The 19,229-nt window shown below is 33.4% G+C and overlaps 1 long non-coding RNA gene across 1 annotated transcript; it reads right to left on the bottom strand.

Moving 5' to 3' along the window:
- Positions 1-267: 267 nt before the first annotated feature.
- On the bottom strand, positions 268-18,821 carry LOC123542204 (uncharacterized). The gene is made up of 3 exons (XR_008368618.1): positions 18,642-18,821; positions 1,531-1,641; positions 268-967 (listed from the first exon to the last, which is right to left on the bottom strand). It is a non-coding gene; the product is annotated as an uncharacterized LOC123542204 (long non-coding RNA).
- Positions 18,822-19,229: the final 408 nt, after the last annotated feature.

Below are 19,229 nucleotides of genomic sequence, written 5' to 3'. Positions count from 1 at the left end.
GCTCGTGATGAAATAATGCACGGAGGGGCACCTGGGGTCTTCCTCCACCATCAAAGCTGGAGTCGCCATATGACCTATAATTGTGTCGATGCGACGTTAAACCCAATAAAAAATCCTGTTACAACTAATCTTTTGTATTTGGCCTAATTTCAATATCACAAAGTACTATGGGGTTTAAATCTCTTTATGCAGCTCTTCTGGGGGTACCATGTAAGGCCAATAATGAAAATTGCTTTTTCATCAATGCAATATAAATCTAATATTTCTTGTGGCTGGATAGAATTGGGTGTGGCTGTAGAATAATACAAAGCCGCTGTTCAGCTTTGTTAAAATTTCGGAATGTTATTAGAAGTTTATGGAACGAAAATTCCACAATAAAGCTTGCAAAAATGTACATTGAGCAGATATTAAGATAATGACAAAGTACCGTTTCTTGTCGGAATTTAGTACAAATCGACAGTCAATGATATCTATATATACTTTACGGTTATATTTAACATTGCCAAAGTTCTGTAAAATAAGAGTCATATTTAGATAATTGCCCTGTTGCAAAACCCATATTGGACGAGCCGATAAGCGAGGTTAATATGATTTTCAACTTTACACAAGTTCAAATATATTCCGTTTTGTCGATAAAAAGACATTAACTTTTATATTAGTACATTTGTAATTCAAAAACCTTAAAATTCCATTTTTAGCTGAATAAGCAGTAACAAAATCTCCTAAACAAGCCGTTTTGTAAGGAAACAAAAATACCTTCAGTTTCCTTATCAGTACAAATAGCATTATGTGTTGCATTACAATGCTGCTGATATATAAAACACTCGCTGCACAAACGGCATTGTCCTTCCTCAACACCACTGCACTGTGGTTGATAAAACCCCTCTTTGCATGTAACACATTCTGCTTGTGTTGCATTCTCAACGCAGTCCTTGACTTTTTCAAATCCCGGCTGGCACGGATAACACTACAATATATAATACAGAAATTTATATCTGCATGAAATGTTAAAACTTGGCAAATTCTACAGTCATGTATTATACATTGTACTCATCATTTGCATCCCGTTCAAAAATAGACACGGAAGGCCGGTGATCCTACTTAAAATGCTAAACAAAGAACTTAACAACCTATGTCTAGTACAGAGTAAAAAGGTTCGTACCACATGCTCTGAGGTGAAAATGAAACGATTGTCTCCAATTATAAAAGATCAAAGTGTTGGGTCATTTAAACTTTTTGTTCGAAAAGAATGATAAAATACTTACATAATATATGTACGGTCAATTAATAATATTGATACTGTATTGTATTAAGAATCCGTTTGTGTTTGTTTATAATAATTAACTTCATTTTTGAAATCGAGCACTTTATTGTGCATACATGTATCTCGTTTGCATAAAGCAATACACCCTTTACTAAAGCAAGGAGTCGGTGGCTCAACTAAATATAGGTCAATGAGATAAACTTTTAGGAATTGGGTCAGAGCAATTTCTATATTTTCATTTTTGACGAATAATCAATATGTTATACCTGCAGTCCGGTGCGGCTATCATATGTCTTTTCACACATACGGGCAAATGTATGTCCGGTTAATACGCCAAGTAAGCAAAACAATGCTTGCAATATTTTGCCTGCCATAATCTGAAATATATTGCAAGTACGGGTTTGTTTTCAGACGAAATGTTTTAAATCATTGCAGTGTCCGGTATATGTGTCTCATTGTGATGTGTATTACTATTCTTCAACGCCCGCTTAGCTCAATAGGGAGAGCGCAGAATTACTGATTAGGGGTCGTGAGTTCGAACGCTGGGTGAGACGTATGTTCTCCGTGACGCTTTGATAAAAGATATTGTGTCTGAAATCATTTGTCCTCCACCTCTGATTCGTATGGGGAAGTTGGCAATTACTTGCGGAGAACAGGTTTATATTGGTACAGAATCCAGGAACATTGGTTAGGTTAACTGCCCGCCATAACATAACTGAAATACTGTTGAAAAACGGCGTTAAACCTAAACCAAACAAATGTTCAACGGTAACGTGGTTCCTGTGCAAATGCAAGGACGTGTCGATTTCATGATAATTGATAAGGCAACTATTCATATTTTTATCGTTCAATATTAAAGTAAATATCAGTATTTTCTTCAATTTAACTGCCCAGTGCGTAAATATCTCAACATCTTAGTTTGGCAAAAGTACCGGTAGAAATTCGTTTTGCTTTCTGTTTCCATTTTCTCGGGTTTTTTTCCTTAATAACTTAGGTAGTATTATTTTTATCATTTACTTCCTATTTTCTTCCTTTCTTTCTTTAATAACTTATGTATACTGAACAGCAAAAGAAACTATCTAGATGTATAACTGGGGTATTTTTAATAATAAACTTATAGATTTGACTCGTTTTCTTCATACCGCATTACACTTGTTAAATAAAAAAATCGATCAACATCAATTGAAGTCAGTAGTCCCACAAAAGCCGTTTTGCACAAAATATACATGCGCGTGTAATTAACGATTTTTCTTTGTGAAATTTTATTGTCATTAGAAACATTGATGACAGACTCACTCGAAAATCAGCATAGAGTTAAAAATATCATTGGTTGCATGGCACGACTGAATCAAATTTAGCGCGAGCGCGCAATTGGGATGTTACAATGCAACTTAAGCCAGAAATTCGTGGAAAACAGCTAGTGTGGGACTACTAACTTCATGGTTGATCGATATTTTAAATTCTTCAAGTGTAATGTGGAATAAATAAAACAAGTCAAATTTATCAATTCAAGTTTTTTTTATTAAGAATACCCCTGTTATACATCTGAATAGTTCCTTTTATTGTTCAGTATATTTTCATCAATTACATCGACTTCATTTTTATATGCCTTTTTTCAGCTACTATGGTTTTTGTTTAAATATATTTTTCTTCATTTGGAAATTTCTCTGTCGTTGTGTCATATAAAAAGGTAAATATAAACGAATATAAACATTTTTGATGCAAAGTAAAGATAAAATTATAATTCATCGCCGAGTTTCGAACCCACATCGCAAAAGATCTGTTGAACTTAATCTTATTGAATAAGATAATTCGGGGGTCAACGTTACATGTCGAGAAAAGGAAGTAAATATTGATATCTTAAAATGCAGTATATAACAACAGAACGAAAGATATGCGTTTTATATCCTTAGGACGGCCAGCACATATTTATGCTATCTCGCCAGGCATATGTATATTTTTGACAACACAGAAAATGACGTCACTCGACCTTCAGCTATTTCCAGAAGTAAATAAAATGAAAGTAGAAATGTTAAACTTGAAAACGAAAGCCGTATTTTGATTCGTAGATAGTCAGGGGTCACGCGATGGGGTCACCCCGTCTAAATGTATGCGCTTGGACTTCTTTTTTTTTTTTTTTGCTATTGGGGAGCCAATTTTCAGCCCTTTATTACGAATTGAAATTACCTGGGCTTTAGTACAGCATGTCAGCTTTTAATCTATGAAAAATATTTGAGCTCTGGATAAACAGAAATCCCACAGGGGTTCGTAACGGACCAAGGGTACATTGATAATTTTGGAACTTCATCAGATCGCTCAAAATGTCATTTTTGATGTTGTCTGAGAGTGTCAGTAAATGCCTCAGATGTAAGATATAACCATATTTGAGAGCTGCAGACCTAGACATTTCAGAAATATTTTCAAAATAAGTTTCGTGTAATAAATGTTGTTTCTACGGAAGCGTGAAAGGGCCATCAGACGCTAATACGTTTTAGTACGTTAAGGCTGCAGAAAGGATATGAAAACAGAACACAAATAAAACGTTTATTATGCTACTAAGAAATTGTCATTTTATTAAAATCTGCCTTTAAACGCCAATTTTATTGCCTAGTATGTATATGTCTCAACGTCTCAGTTAGGTAAAATGCAAATAACGGTAGAAAACATCAAATCGTTTTTGCTTTCTGTAGTAGTTAGGGTCATATCTATAGATCTAGGTCATCCTTCTTTATCTATATAAGCCACCATTTTGTTTTTTGTTGAGTCAATTTTTGAAATCGGTCGGGCGTGAATTTATCGGTTCATTTACATATCTATCATGTAGCAGACGATTAGCTAACAATAGGGAGCCGCACCCCGAGGTGAGTCATCGAAAATCAATAGTTGGAGCCTAAATTTGTCCGACACGTTGATGGAAAATAATAGAACACCTTTATTATAAATAATAGGACGAATTCTATTTCAAGAATCCGCGCCCAGTTTCACTGTATGTTGCTACTATCTATTCACTTTAACCCCAAAATAAAGAACGTTAAACCGCTTCGAGCTGACGAATTTTTTAGGATAACAGGTAAAGACCCTATGTTTTTACTGCTGCAATCGGTATTTTTTTCTCGGTTTTGAGGTTTAAAGATTTTGATATTGTTGTTTAACATACTTATAAATATTCTGAAATCCCACAGTAAGTTTTTTTCTACTACATGCACAGACATGTTTATATCCATTCAACCAATCAAATCGCACAGTAACATTGAAATCAATAACAGTTCTCATATTTTATCATTTTAACACAGACAGATGACGAGTACACATTGTTATAACTTCAAGCAGACGAAAAAAGGGTGTAATTCGATACAAGGTATAAGACTTTATTAAAGCAGACGGATCATGCTACCTTGCTTAAGATTTAAATTGGTCGGTTTAAATATCATTAAATTTGTGTACTTTAATACACTTCATAATCATCGGGCGTAAGTTGTACCGACAATCGGCTTTGTAATTAATACGACAGTGGCGTAAATAGATTAGTCTGGCTAAATCAATAAAGTACACGTTAGTTTTTTTTACATTTTATTTCAAATTTATTTACTTATTTAAATCGGATATTTTCATAAGAATGTTAGAAAAACGTAAAGTAAACTACAGTATCATACGTTTATTCACACAGTCACTTGCTTTGATCCAGCTATTAAATTTCTTCGGATAGTTTTTCCATTTTACAAATTATTGTTTATTTTGTCCTTTGCCTCTAGTTATGAGAATTTGTTTTCTATTTTAAATGCCTGGTCGGGATCATAGAACAGCCACCAGGATATCTTTGCAAAACCAGGATTTTGGCAAACTTCACTACCATTTCTAAGTGACTTAGAAACTTCTGTTTTAGCTTGGATGGTAGTTTAGGGGCCAAGGAGCAATAAATGATATAGTTTTGCATTGTTTTTAATTTTCTTATGTACAATAAAGAAGATTTAAAAAATTTGTCCAATTGGATTTTTCCAATTTCAAATCGGATATATGGCGTCCGATTGGATTTTTTAAAAATCCAATCGGACATTTTTCCAATATTATGGCGGGCGGGATTTTTTTCCGGGCGGAAAACAATAAATTTTTTATAACAAATTTAAAGGCATATTTGTGTTACTTTTGTGTTTTACTGTCTTTTTGTCTGGGTTTGAGATTCATACTATGGTAAATAAAAAAATCCCATTTAAAAAGCTGGAAAAAAATCCGATTGGACATTTTCAGAAAAAAAATCAGATTTATTGTAAACAGTTATAAACAGGATCAATGAATACCCTTAAAGGCCTAGATTCACTACTATATAAGTGTACCCCCCAAATCCAATATACAGCTCCCATCTTATCTGCTGCTTATCAGCGATTATGTAACAGTAACTGATTAGAGGGCAATTACCACGGCAGGGACCCCAACTAGACCATGAAGATGTGTGCAGTGGAGTTGAAAGAAATTAATTTTTCTTCAGTGAATGTGGAATGATAATGATAATAATTATTATTTTGATATTATATAGATGATAATAACTATTACTTTAATAATATAGTAATGATGATAATAATAAAAGAAATAATCATAATTATTATTATTATTATTGTTGTTGTTATTATTATTATTATTATATTATATTACATATAGGATGATCAAAGATACAGTAATAATACTGAAAATAATAATGATAATAAAACACAAATATAGTGAAAACTTCTTTGTGCTGACAAACAATATAATATTAAATTAATGTGTTCCATCTAAACTCAATTTTCATTTTCAGTATGTTGCCAAAAGTGACTTTTTTTCATGCTTTGCTTTGTAACTTTGAAATGCACATTCTGTTTTCAATTTTAGACAAATGTTATTTACAGTACTCTGCAAGCTTTAAATGAGTGAAAGTTACATTTTTCTGAAATATCAGAATTGAAAAAATAAAAACTTGCATATTTCTTTACGTAAGTTTTTCATTATTTCATTATTGTGAAAAAAAAATTCTGATTATTTTATTATTGTGTTTGATCAACATTTTTTTCTTTACATAGAAAGCATAAATAAATTACATTGTTTCCCCTTCTCACTAATTCATACACTTGTAGGGTAGACTGACTCTCCAGTAAACAATGACCCTTGTTTATTGGAACTATACAGTGATGGTCATTAGCCCCCAACTGTGCTGGTGAAGACAGAAATCCCTTGGCCCACTGCCAAAATCTAGGCCTTTAAACATAAATAGTGAATAACGATGTTTTTAGTCAGTTTAAAATGGTTTAAAAAAATCTAAATCCAATAGGATTTTTTTTTCCAATTTTAGGAGTTGGAATTTTTCCAGCTGTTAAAGTTGGATTTTTTCCAGCTTTAAAAATTGGGAAAATATCCAGCTTAAAAGATGGGACTTTTTTCCAATTTTGAGTTACTGTTGTCATTTTAAGGCTAAAATACTTCTTTTCCAAACATTTTTGAATTGCATTAATTTAAATTTACTGACCAGTGAGCCATAAAATACGGTCTGTTATTTGATACTTATCTATAAATTATTATGAGTTCCAATGAAATCTGAAACTATGTTAACGTCCAAATAAATATCATATAGGGCCTGCGACGTCATTTGTGACTCCAATTTCATGTATGCCATTACGTTTAAAAGTTTTATAAACAGGAATGTGTACCTTTCATATAGAAATAATATATACTTTTGTGAATGTAAAACAAATATTTGTATTGCATCTAGAAATGGGCACTCCATATTTCTCGGAATAATATTCCGCCCATTACGTCATCGAGTATCCGAAGCATATTTCCAGCGTATTTTCTCAATTCTTATACAAATCTAATAACCAATAATTATTCCAAGATAGAGACCAGTTATAACTTTCTTCCGTTTTATGCTATAGCGCAACAATTGTTTATCATATAAAGAAAAAAATTTTGTTGTTGCGCTTAGTCATGTGACATTTTAGCCTGCCGAACGGATTCTGTTGTTACTATGATAAAAAAGTGTGAAACACCAGTTTCAGGACACTAAATTCTGAGACAAAAATGCTCCAAAATACACTCCTTGTGCGACCTGTACCTTATTATCTGCAAATGACTGGCCTAAAACATATGTATATTTATAAAGCGTGCGACCGTATTTATAACAATGCACTTTTTCCACAAATTTGAGCTAAATCTGGATGGACGGACGACCATTTCCATATTATCTGAGTTCCGGTATCTCAGGTAAAAGTTTAGACCCGGCGATCTACATGGAGCTTCAAGCATTAGTTTATTTTACACAGCAGTTTCTCGTACGCACGAGTCCTTCATTCTGTATACATTATGAATAACCATTTGAATATAAATGCCTTTACAGTACATCTACCTGTTGTACTAAAAAATCGTGCTAGACCATAATACGAAACAGGCCCATGTCACTTAACTAAGCGCAGGTTTTAATTCAAACAAAGCGATAACACGCATATTCGTCAAATCCTGACATAGTATTTACAGAAATATGAAGAAATTGTCTTAATGTCAATCATTACGTAGAATACTACTTACCTTAAATATTTCTTTAAAACAGTTATCGATTTGTAACTGAATGACAGGTCGAATTGTTTGTTTTTAGTTTTTATTCCATTCGCATTTAATTTATCCAGTAGAAACTTTAAAAAGATGTCAGTATCTACTCGGAAAGTAGTAGTGAAAAGGCTTTTTGCGGTTACGGTTGTATTGATAAAACCCGGCCCGTCCCAAACCACGGAAATAACCGATTTCAATTGAATTGAAACCACCAGAAACTTAGAAGGCTAATATAATTACGAATGATATGAGCCGCGCCATGAGAAAACCAACATAGTGGGTTTGCGATCAGCATGGATCCAGACCAGCCTGCGCATCCGCGCAGTCTGGTCAGGATCCATGCTGTTCGCTTTCAAAGCCTATTGCAATTAGAGAAACTGTTAGCGAACAGCATGGATCCTGACCAGACTGCGCGGATCCGCAGGCTGGTCTGGATCCATGCTGGTCGCAAACCCACTATGTTGGTTTTCTCATGGCGCAGCTCAATTATCATGTCGATACTAAGTTACATTCTGTCACAAATATATTTTGAAGTTAGAGTCATTTGTTTATATTTATATTCATAGCTTTATAATCACGTTCTCACGTTGAAACACCTAAACTATCTCGTTATTTTAGGTATTTGCTTATGTCAAGTGAAATATATCATTGAACATACGTTTCATCAATATTAAATACTTTTCTTGAAGTTCTGTAATGATGAACTAAATTACACAACTAAGATGACGTTATAACCATTCGTAATTATATTAGCCTTCCGTCCGTAAGTTTCCGGTGGTTTCCGTATAGTCGGAATCGGTTATTTCCATTGTTTGTGCCGGGCCATGCTGGGTTTTATTAATAAACCCCTTTTTGCTGGTCATAACCTCGGATTCTCCTTACCTACCTGCTATTATTATTAAGTAACTTTATCACAGTTTGGAGTTACGGTTGGGGCAACCGGCTCATAGCATAAGATTATAAGATTCTTTCACTGGTTGTAGGTGCAGATGGGAATATCCGGCCTCGAGGGTAACTGTTTAGGCGGTAACGAGGCTCCCTGCCGAGTTACCACCTAAACAGTTACCCGAGAGCCGGATATTTCCATCTGTACCTATAACCAGTGACAGAATCTTTTTCTTGCATACCGATTTCATAAAATAATAATAAAAATAAAATCAATCGAACGTTTTTCTTTTTAGAACTATTTCTTATAGCAGTGTATTTAAACAAAGCGCGGGAAACCAACGTCCGTAAACAGGAAAGACGTCATGACGTTTCAAAACAAATAACAATGTTTAGTTCCGGTTTTGTTTTATCAGTTGCAGCGTAACGTTATGAATTTTTGATAAAATAAAGTGATTTGAATCGAGAAATATACTATCAGGAACCAATAGGAACTGTCAAGGTACTGAATTTTTATTCCATATTTCAAATAAAATATAAATTACTACATAAATCTTCTACATATATGTAGTTCGTAATACGTCATTTACAGCACGAGAGTCATCTTACACCCCGGGGTGTAAGATGGATTTTTCCAGCACCGGTAAAGATACCGGAAATCCCCATCTGGTATGCAAGAATAACATGTCTTTCTGGGCAATTAAAAAAGAAGAAAAAACGTTTCGTTAATTCAAACCGTTTTTTTAATACGGAAAATATCAAAATTGTAAAATATTCTTACCACCCCTGCAATATATGCATTAAATCACACGTTGTGCTGCATGTCTATCTAAAACTTAATGGACGTCTATCCCTAGTACCTCTGTTTAAGTGAAAACAATGTTTGATCAAATGACTCTACAAAACGTCAAAGATGAAGCATGTTTTGACCGATTAATTACATAGTTTTCTATGTAGAGAGTAATTACAATTAGAAAAGCACGTTTGTCTTACAATGAATAACTGTGTGAAAAACTGTCACTTTATTGACATGTTTCGATTTAAATGTATAGATAAACTTCTTATTTGTAAATTAACGTATTTCCTATCAATCATTTTTAAAACTGATTTTGTTCATGTGTTATATTCGATATATGTGTCCTTGATAAAAAAAAACATGTTTAAGAATATTAATAAGCGTGCTGCTGTGCAAGTTTTATCAGTAATACATGTAATTATTTATGAGGAAGACAACTTCTATTTATCCTTGCAGTGGTTGCACATGCACAATTTAGTATTAACTTAAGCTTCTATTTTTATTCTTATCATTTTTTTAAAGTTTCAATACGTTAATCAGTGTTTTCACTACGTCTTGATGTGACAATGAAAATATCTTCCAGGATATAAACTTTCCAGAAAATGCTTCCACGTAGAGGTTCGCAATTGCTGTCATTTTTTTCACGTTGTGAAAGTAGTAGCTTAGCTAACTTCCTTCATTTCGGGCTTGAGGAGACGTTGATCACATCATCGTAATCCCATGAGTGGCTGTTTACGCTACTATTCATGTCATCACACTACTGTACTTTTCACCGTGACCGCCATGATTACGCGTAGAGGGCCGTAATGTAATAAGACACCTGTGGATGTACGACAATTGTCCGAGGACGAATCAATTAAAATAATAAACGGAGAAAACAATGAGTGAATGAATACGTAAATTCATAAATTTCTTCAATAAGAAGTAGAGTTATTTATTCTATTTCCTCTATCATTGCAAGTATATGGTAACTATGCAAAAGACAAGATCTCCGCAAAGCGGGGCAATATACGCCCATAATTATATCAGAAAAGGGGGGCAAATTTTCAAGAACTTAACTGTTGAAAACTAAAGGAGAGTAACAACAAATGAGAAGAAATTCCTCAAAAAGTCCAGAAAAAAATCCTTACCAGGTACATATATGTAAAAATACACCTAAAACTGGAGGTACTATCCATGTTGTACCACAGAAAAGTGGTCTCTGTTTTCCCTAAGACCAATAAAAAAAATGCAAAGTAAGCTGTTTATAGTAACAAAAAAGGAAGTAATGAAAAAATAGTGTAAGTAAACAAAAAAAAAAAGATCTGCCGAATACAAATAAGAGAACCGCAATGCAGATCAATTTAATCACGTAACAAAGTCATATGAACTTTGATCCCTAATTTCTGATGTCATGTAATGTAACACTACTGAATAGTTTGCCGGTCAAAGTCAAAACTTTTGGTCATCAATCCGATCCCGGGCAATAGTTTTAACGATTAACATAAATGCAGTGCACCATATCGGGCCTCAGTACTTACTCGCGGATAAGTCATTCAATAAGTGTATACTATTGAGCAATAAGTTTTATTGACCTGCAAGCAATTAAATAAGTAATACCGTGTAGGCATCATAGTATTTTTATGCTCCAACTTTGGGGTGGGGGGGGGGGCATATAGATTTGCCCTTGTCCGTTCGTCCGTCCGTGCCCGCGAAATGATGGTTAATTGACTGCATAACGGTACTTTCTCTTTGATGTCATTCATTCCGTTCTGTTTATGTGACTATTTTTCTTTTTATGTGACTGATAGAACAATAGAGAGAACAATGGGGGTGTCACATAAAGACCGTTTCGTGAGAACTTCCGTCCTTCCGTCCGTCCTCCGTCCGTCCGTCCGTCCTTCCGAATATGTTGTGTCGCGCCTAGCTCCAAAAGTATTTGACGTAGAGTCACAAAACTTTACAGGAATGTTGGTCAGCATGTGTAGTTGTGCACCTGGGGTTTCGCGTCCGGATTCATTCAGTCGTGTATGAGTTATGGGCACTGACTTTGTAAAAATTGGTCATTTTAGTGTTGTGTCGCGCCTAGCTCTAAAAGTATTTGACGTAGTCACAAAACTTTACAGGAATGATGGTCAGCATGTGTAGTTGTGCACCTGGGGTTTCGCGCCCGCATTCATTCAGTCCTGTAGGAGTTATTGCCCCTGACTTAGTAAAAAATTAGTCATTTTTATGTTGTGTCGCACATAGCTCCAAAAGTATTTGACCTAGAGTCACCAAAGTTTACAGGAATGTTGGTCAGCATGTGCAGTTGTGCACCTGGGGTTTTGCTTCCGGATTCATTCAGTCGTGTAGGAGTTATGGCCCCTGACTTAGTTAAAAATTGGTCATTTTAATGTTGTGTCGAGCGTAGCTCCAAAATTATTTGACCTAGAGACACCAAAGTTTACAGGAATGTTGGTCAGCATGTGCAGTTGTGCACCTGGGGTTTCGCGTCCGGATTCATTTAGTATTGTAGGAGTTATGGCCCCTGACCTAGGAAAAAAAATTTGTCCTTTGTCATATAGTGGGGGCATCTGTGTCCCATGGACACATTTCTAGTTTTAAAAAAAAAAATTAAGATTGGCTCAGTGCTTGATAAAATGGAGAGACTCCTGAAAGAGACTTGTTTGAACGCCAGTTACTAATATTAGAACATGAATAACTGTATTCTGAAGAATTAATTATACTAGATATTTATACAGACACATAAATGTTTTTATATACCTTTAACATATTGAAATCATGTCCATAAATGAGACCGTGTTTTGAAGAGTATTGTCCCTTGATTATTAAGCCAGATCGGTTAAATGTGGTTGTTTCCCTTTAAACCATCTTAACGCGAATATCGACTTTTGTTAATCTCTCTTATCTTGATAATCTTGACCTTACACTGGTTTTTTTTAATTAGGGGTATTGCGACAACATTGTGAAACTTTTTACACAAGCGGAGTTTATACCTTGCCCGAGGCAATTTGCAGTGTATTCCTCCAATTGGTGATTTTGAATGATAATCGGGTTTTTGTTTCAAAATTGAGAGCCGGGAAGGATATTCCCATTTTAGATATATATTTAAACTTTTGATTATATCTTTTAAGGGCAAAATATATGTGAATCATAAATTAAAAGTTAATTAATTAAAAATACTTTTTGAAATTTAAATATTTTTATTCAAACATGTAATTTAAAATAACAGTTTTAACCTAATTTGACAAAGACGGAATTAGATCGACGTCATGTTTATTACCTGATATACATAACATTCTTATTTCTTCAAATTGGTGATTTTGAATGATAATCTGGAATTTGTTTAAAAATTGTCAGGAAGCATATAATTCCCATTACTCAACGTATTTTTAAAATATGTATTTAATGACCTCCAGATTTGGCTAAAAATAATCTTTCTCTCAAATTGAAGTTTGTTAATACTAGAAGATGTGTTTTTGTGTCTAAAATATTTCGTCGAAACCAAAGAGCTATGGTCGAAACCAATAGCGCTATAGCGGAATAAGTGAATTATGACTTCAAAATATAGATTTTTTTTATAATCGAGACAGTTTACCTTGAGTAAAGCGCTACAATCGCTTTTCGATTTTCATCATATAGAAAAACAGCAAATTCTCAAGTATTTCCGTAATATATAGTTAAACTTTGTCAGTAATTAAGTTTAAAAGCCTTCAGAAGAAATATAGCATTTATTTCCAGATATCTATAAAAGTATTTTTTCTTGTTGTCGAACGATCTGGAGGATAGTCCCTTTAATTTTTAAAATATTTTTATGAGGGCGAAATATATTATGTATTTCGGGACTCCTTGAAAATGTGTCTTTTCAATTTAAAAAAGTTTTTAAATATTATGGATCCGTGGCCTGTAAATACATTTTACTTTACAATAATGTGAATTTGGATTTTGAACGGTAAGATAAATTATCAAAATTTATAACTCCATATCCATAATTTAGATTTTAACTTTAAAGTGTTTATGCAAGAGCCGTAATAATTGTCCCTTTAGGCCGCGGGGCATGTCAGACAAACAGATACTAATCCAATTAGTAACGGTAATAAACAGAAATATGTCAGCATTCGGTTAACTTATTGTCAAACACGTTATTTGACTTTATCATACATATATAATCATTACAAAAAGATAAAATAAGAAATTTTTAACAACAATATTATAATACTTACAAACAAGAAACATGAAATTTACACCCGACCCAAAGGACTTGTTATATTTACATGTACAATATTCAAGTTTAAATATGAACATGTAGTTCTATATGTTAATCAACTTTATGTTATGTTACGTTTTAATGCAATAAATAATTCTAGTAGTGAAAATGGTATTAAATGAATTAAAAAATGAAATATTTTTATTTAAACATGTAATTTAAAATAACTTTATTCTTATTTAATCTGACAAAGTAATGACATTAAACACGGAATTAGATTGACACACATGTCTATCTAATTCAGTTTATCCGGTGTCATCAGTACACGTGTACTGTGATGGGCAAAATTTTCCAAATTAGTAAAATCAGTGATATTCAAACGTTTAGGGAAGCAAGAAGACATAAAAATAATTTAAAAATAAACTCATTGAAAGAAAGATTAACTTTTCTAGTTTATTTCAATAATTTAATAAATGTTGTGAGATGATTATAAATATAAGAATAAATCATTCTAAAAGACCATGTAAAGCTTAAAATCTGTCATTTCCTACAGAAATCAATGGGACTCGGGATCAAAATTAGTTACTTATTTCAAACGCTTAGGGAAGCAAGAAGATCATATTTTATTTTATTAAAAATTATATTGAAAGAAAGTGCAAATATTGCAGATTACTTCAATAACTTAATAAATATTGTCAGATGATGCTTTTGATGTCATTTGATGTGTTAAAGATTTTCTCCTTCTATATTTCAATAGGCGTAAATTGACCGATAATGGCTAATCGATACACCCGATAACCTGTTTTCAAGGGAGACAATTTCGTTAATAAGCCAGCAAATTGGCTTAGATTTCTGGGTATGTTAATACTTTCTGATTTCATATATATCTTATTTATTTTTAAATAGTTTCTTTTTGCTCAGATGACAATTTACTAATTCAGTTTAAAATTTTATCTGAATATTAGCTCCCTTTATTAAGTGCTTACATTCTACAACTAAGTTATGGACGTTTTAGTAAAAAAATACTAACAACTGTTTTGACAACTTCAAAATACAGTTGTAAAGGTTTCGCATTATCTAATTAAGAATTTACTTATCTATCATTTTTGTGTATTTGAACGTACACATACCTTTTATAATTATCAGTTTCATGCCAAAATTGTAGCGTCATATACTTAGTTTTTGGATCGGGGCTTTGTTCCGACTCAATGGAATAATAGACGGTAAACGAAAACCACTTCACTTTTTAGTACAAAACGGCAAATAACAAAAATTAGTGCAGCTATAACAAAACGCATGAATATCATCAGAACTATTTACGGCTATTTTTATATTAACGGCTATTTTAAGAATGCAGTCGCCAGTGACGTCATCGATATATGTCATGTATACCGCTTGGTTAAGTTGATACACACAACAAAAAAAAAACAAAATGCTTCTGAGAAACTATTCCAAATAAAAACTGGACGGAAACTGTATTCCAAGGGCGAAGTTTCGCTCAAATGATATAAATGAGCATTCGGTATTTAAGCTGAAACTCTGGCTTGAATGTGGATTACATAACCGTGGAGATAAACCGAAAGTTTTAGTAGAAAAGGTTCATAAAGTATAACGTTCGCCGTTCAACAACACTTGTCGTGACTTGATTACACCTGAATCCGTAACTTATAATTGCAGATTCGAATGCTCGCTTTCATTTTTTAACCCTAGTTTATTTTGTTGCATGTTCATCTTAAAGAGTTTTATAACAGGAAAGTGCACAAACTGGAAATTATACACTGTTTTTCAAAGAGCCCACTGACTATACTGTATTTGAATGGGACTAAAATTTCATTTTCATTTTTTTTTTTATTGAATGGCTGCATAATGTCCTTAAAGTAGATACGGAAATCTTCCTTTTTCTTGTAGATTAACAAGTCATATTGAATTTAAAATTAATCAAATATATGTAGCAGAGAAAAAGTTTCGCCCATGTGTTTTGTGTCAAAAGCTAGAACATGAATTTAACACCCTATAATTCTTTATCACTACATTTTATGGTCAACCGAACATTCGATTTGTCATTCATTCACATATGTATAAGTTCTATTATCGGATGTCCTAAGTAGCTCAGTTGGTGGAGCGTTGGCGCATTAAGTCGTAAGTCCGGAGTTCGGCTCTAGGCTGCACAACTTTTCCTTAGACTGTTACATTTGAATGTTCTACTGAGATGTTCACCCTTGGAGCCCATGCGGAACAAAGCAGTCTGACTGGGGTGTGCATCTGAATTCGGTTAATAGTCTGCGTCAGACATTAGCAAAGAGGGCCAATGTTCTTGCAATAAGTGGAAAAGTGTGTAGCGGTTCTAGTACTGGTCGGCCATTGTAGCTCAATTGGAAGAGCATAGGCATGGTAAGCCGAAGGTTCGAGTCCCGGTCTAGGCTGCACATTTTTTCTGAGACCGTTTCATGATGATAAACATGACTTTCATCTGTTATCAAAACTGACTAAAAAAGTGGTGGTTGAATGTGTCCGTATATCATGTATAATTTGTTTTTATACTGCAAACCACGTACTTAGTTTGCAAAATATGTTTAAATCAACCGCGTACTTTGTTTGTTAACTATGTTTTCATCTTATGAAAACAGAATTTTATGTGCAGCCAGCATGTAAACTTACTTGTGAATTAGTTTCATTACATGCAGGCTAGGGATCTGGTAATGACAAACGGACCCCTGGGGCCTCTATGGCCGAGTGGTTAAGGTCGCTGACTTCAAATCACTTGTTCCTCATCGATGTGGGTTCGAGCCTCACTCGGGGCGTTGAATTCTTCATGTGAGGAAGCCATCCAGCTGGCTTACAGAAGGTCGGTGGTTCTACCCAGGTGCCCGCTCTTGATGAAATAATGCATGGAGAGGCACCTGGGGTCTTCCTCCACCATCAAAGCTGGAAAGTCGCCATATGACCTATAATTGTGTCGGTGCGACCTTAACCCCTCCCCCCACAAAAAATAAAATAAAATAAAATAAAATAAAATAAAATAAATAAATAAATAAATAAATAAACAAACGGACCCCTGGCGGTGCGGTAATCAAATTATGTACTTGTAGTTGTACTGCTATGTACCGTGTTAACAATGTATATGATATTTGCTGAGGGAAAAGCTATGATTAATTGTCATAAACATAGTTTTGTTAAATATTTTATGTAAACAGCTCTCACTTGTTGACGTTATTAACTGATATAATATTCTCTGTTAGTAGAATGAATTAAGCAATGCAACAATTCCAAGTCTAAAATATTACAAGTAAAAGTTTAACTTTATTATTCTAATCGCAATAACAAATGCGAAATAAATGTTGTTACCGCCTTTGTTACTTGTACATATACTTTTATTTGAAACCAAAATTGAACCATTTGACCGAACATGTTATTGATGAAAAACGTGGAGCTCAGTATCTCAGTTAAAATGTACATACTTATACAAGATTCCAGAGACATAAGTTTCAAATAGTGTGACTGATTTCCTATAAGATGAAACGTGTAACTTAATTAACCAACTACTTGTCAAGTTTATCATTTCAGGTGTTTGGAGTGTATACCAGTAAATATGTTGGAAGTTTTAAGACAGACATTGTTATTTCTGTCGGCAAGGGAAGTGGGTACGAGCAGAAACTAAGAGACATTTAACAGACTGCGAGAAAGGAGTTGAACGACCATTCAAGTTCTTCCAATAACAGCCTGAATGATACAAGCGCTTTTGTTATTGATTGATATATGGAAATATTATTGAATCTGCAAAAGTGACTGTTTCTTTTAAGCTCTGACAGACTCAGTGAAAATGATGAGAACCTAAACAAGGATTACCATAAATGTTTTTTTTTTTTTAAGAAATGTACAACATGTATGAATTTAATGTACTATGTAAAATAACTGCATTTAACAGCATTTTGTTTGTTTTATTGGCCAAGATAAACTGTTAATTATTTTAGAAATATAAAACAAGAACTAATACAGATGCTAAGACTTAGAAAAAAAGATGTAATTAATTTGCTGGAAGCCACCATATTGGAATGAAGCTTTATCTAAGTGTTGTATTGTCATACTACCGGGCATAATTTGCAGTGCGGCGCTGTCGCATGTTTGGCAAAAATCTTTTAAAAGATGAATTTCATTTATAAGCAGGTTCTTTGTTTTCTTCACAGAAGTGCTTATTTATTTAGCAAAGTTGGTCTAGCACTTTCTATTTTCTTATGATTGCACAAAAGATCCGTAAAAGCACTTTGATAAAGGATATTATAAAGGATATTACATAAGTGTCTTTTCATATTGAATATTTAAACAAGTTGAATAATATAAAGAAATGCGAGGCTCTGCCAAGCATCAATTACGGTACATGTTATCTACTTTCTTTCACTATAGAAACAAGTCAATTTGACCAATTCTCATATATATTTTAAACAATATTGACATCAAAACTTTAATACTCTACTGTATTATCATTTTTATTCATTGGCTTTATTACGCTCCCATGAAGTCACACATGTGATCAATTACAGCTCTACCTATCATAAAAATCAATAAAACCAATAATCCAATATCAGCGCTACCGGACGCATTCGTCAATTTCCGTACTAATTGTTGTTGACATGATGACGTGATGATATTCGTGCGTAATGGACGTACTTTTGAACTGCGGACAAAGAAAATGATAAAATTGTGATTTTAAAGCGTTTTAAAAATCTTATCGGAAATAATAATATTACCACATTGGAGATAAACATGCGACTTATTAACTCCCTGAGGCCGATATCGTAATATATCTGCTGCGGCGAGATAAGAATTACCACCTAACTTCGAAGAACATTTTCTGATCTTATCGCAATATCACGCGCATGCAGTCAATTGAAATCATGCAGGGAATCATTGGTGATTAAAATAAATTAAAATAAACTTACAAAACCTCCGAAGTTTCAAAAAATACTTTTATATCCTATTTCATCCGTAACCTATATCCAAATAGAAAAATTTTTCACTTCGAAGTATTCACAATTTTAACAAACCTACTGCGTTGAAAATATTTGAACGTTTCTGGTTCGCTTACTTTTTCACATGTAAAGACATTGAACTCCATTAAATAGAAATACAATAATAACAAAGACTTTGTACAAAAGCATACTTAAAATTGACACCCGTTTTTGTGTAAATATCGATCATGCCTTTGTTTAATTTTGATGTATACATGTACACAAACGTTTTGTAGCACGCGATGAGACAGTTAAATTGTAATATATACATTTACCTTTGAAAGATTATTAAAGGACATCGGACATTATGCTATGGATTTTGCCCAAATTTCAATGCCATTTCATGACTTCAATAGCTGATAATTTTATTTAATGGCTTCAATTACGCATAAATTAGTTATATACCTATCAAACTGTCACAAAAAATAATTTTATTTCATATTCGTTGTCTTGAAATTTGAGCAGTTTGTGACTGAGGGTCATATTTTTTGAAAAATGTAAAATGTGTATCTTTAGTGA

The sequence above is a fragment of the Mercenaria mercenaria genome, chromosome 19 (assembly GCF_021730395.1).
Source record: "Mercenaria mercenaria strain notata chromosome 19, MADL_Memer_1, whole genome shotgun sequence".
NCBI classification, from domain to species: Eukaryota; Metazoa; Mollusca; class Bivalvia; order Venerida; family Veneridae; genus Mercenaria; species Mercenaria mercenaria.
The sequence above is the reverse complement of the archived record's forward strand: the minus strand, read 5'-3'. Positions and strand labels throughout refer to the sequence as shown.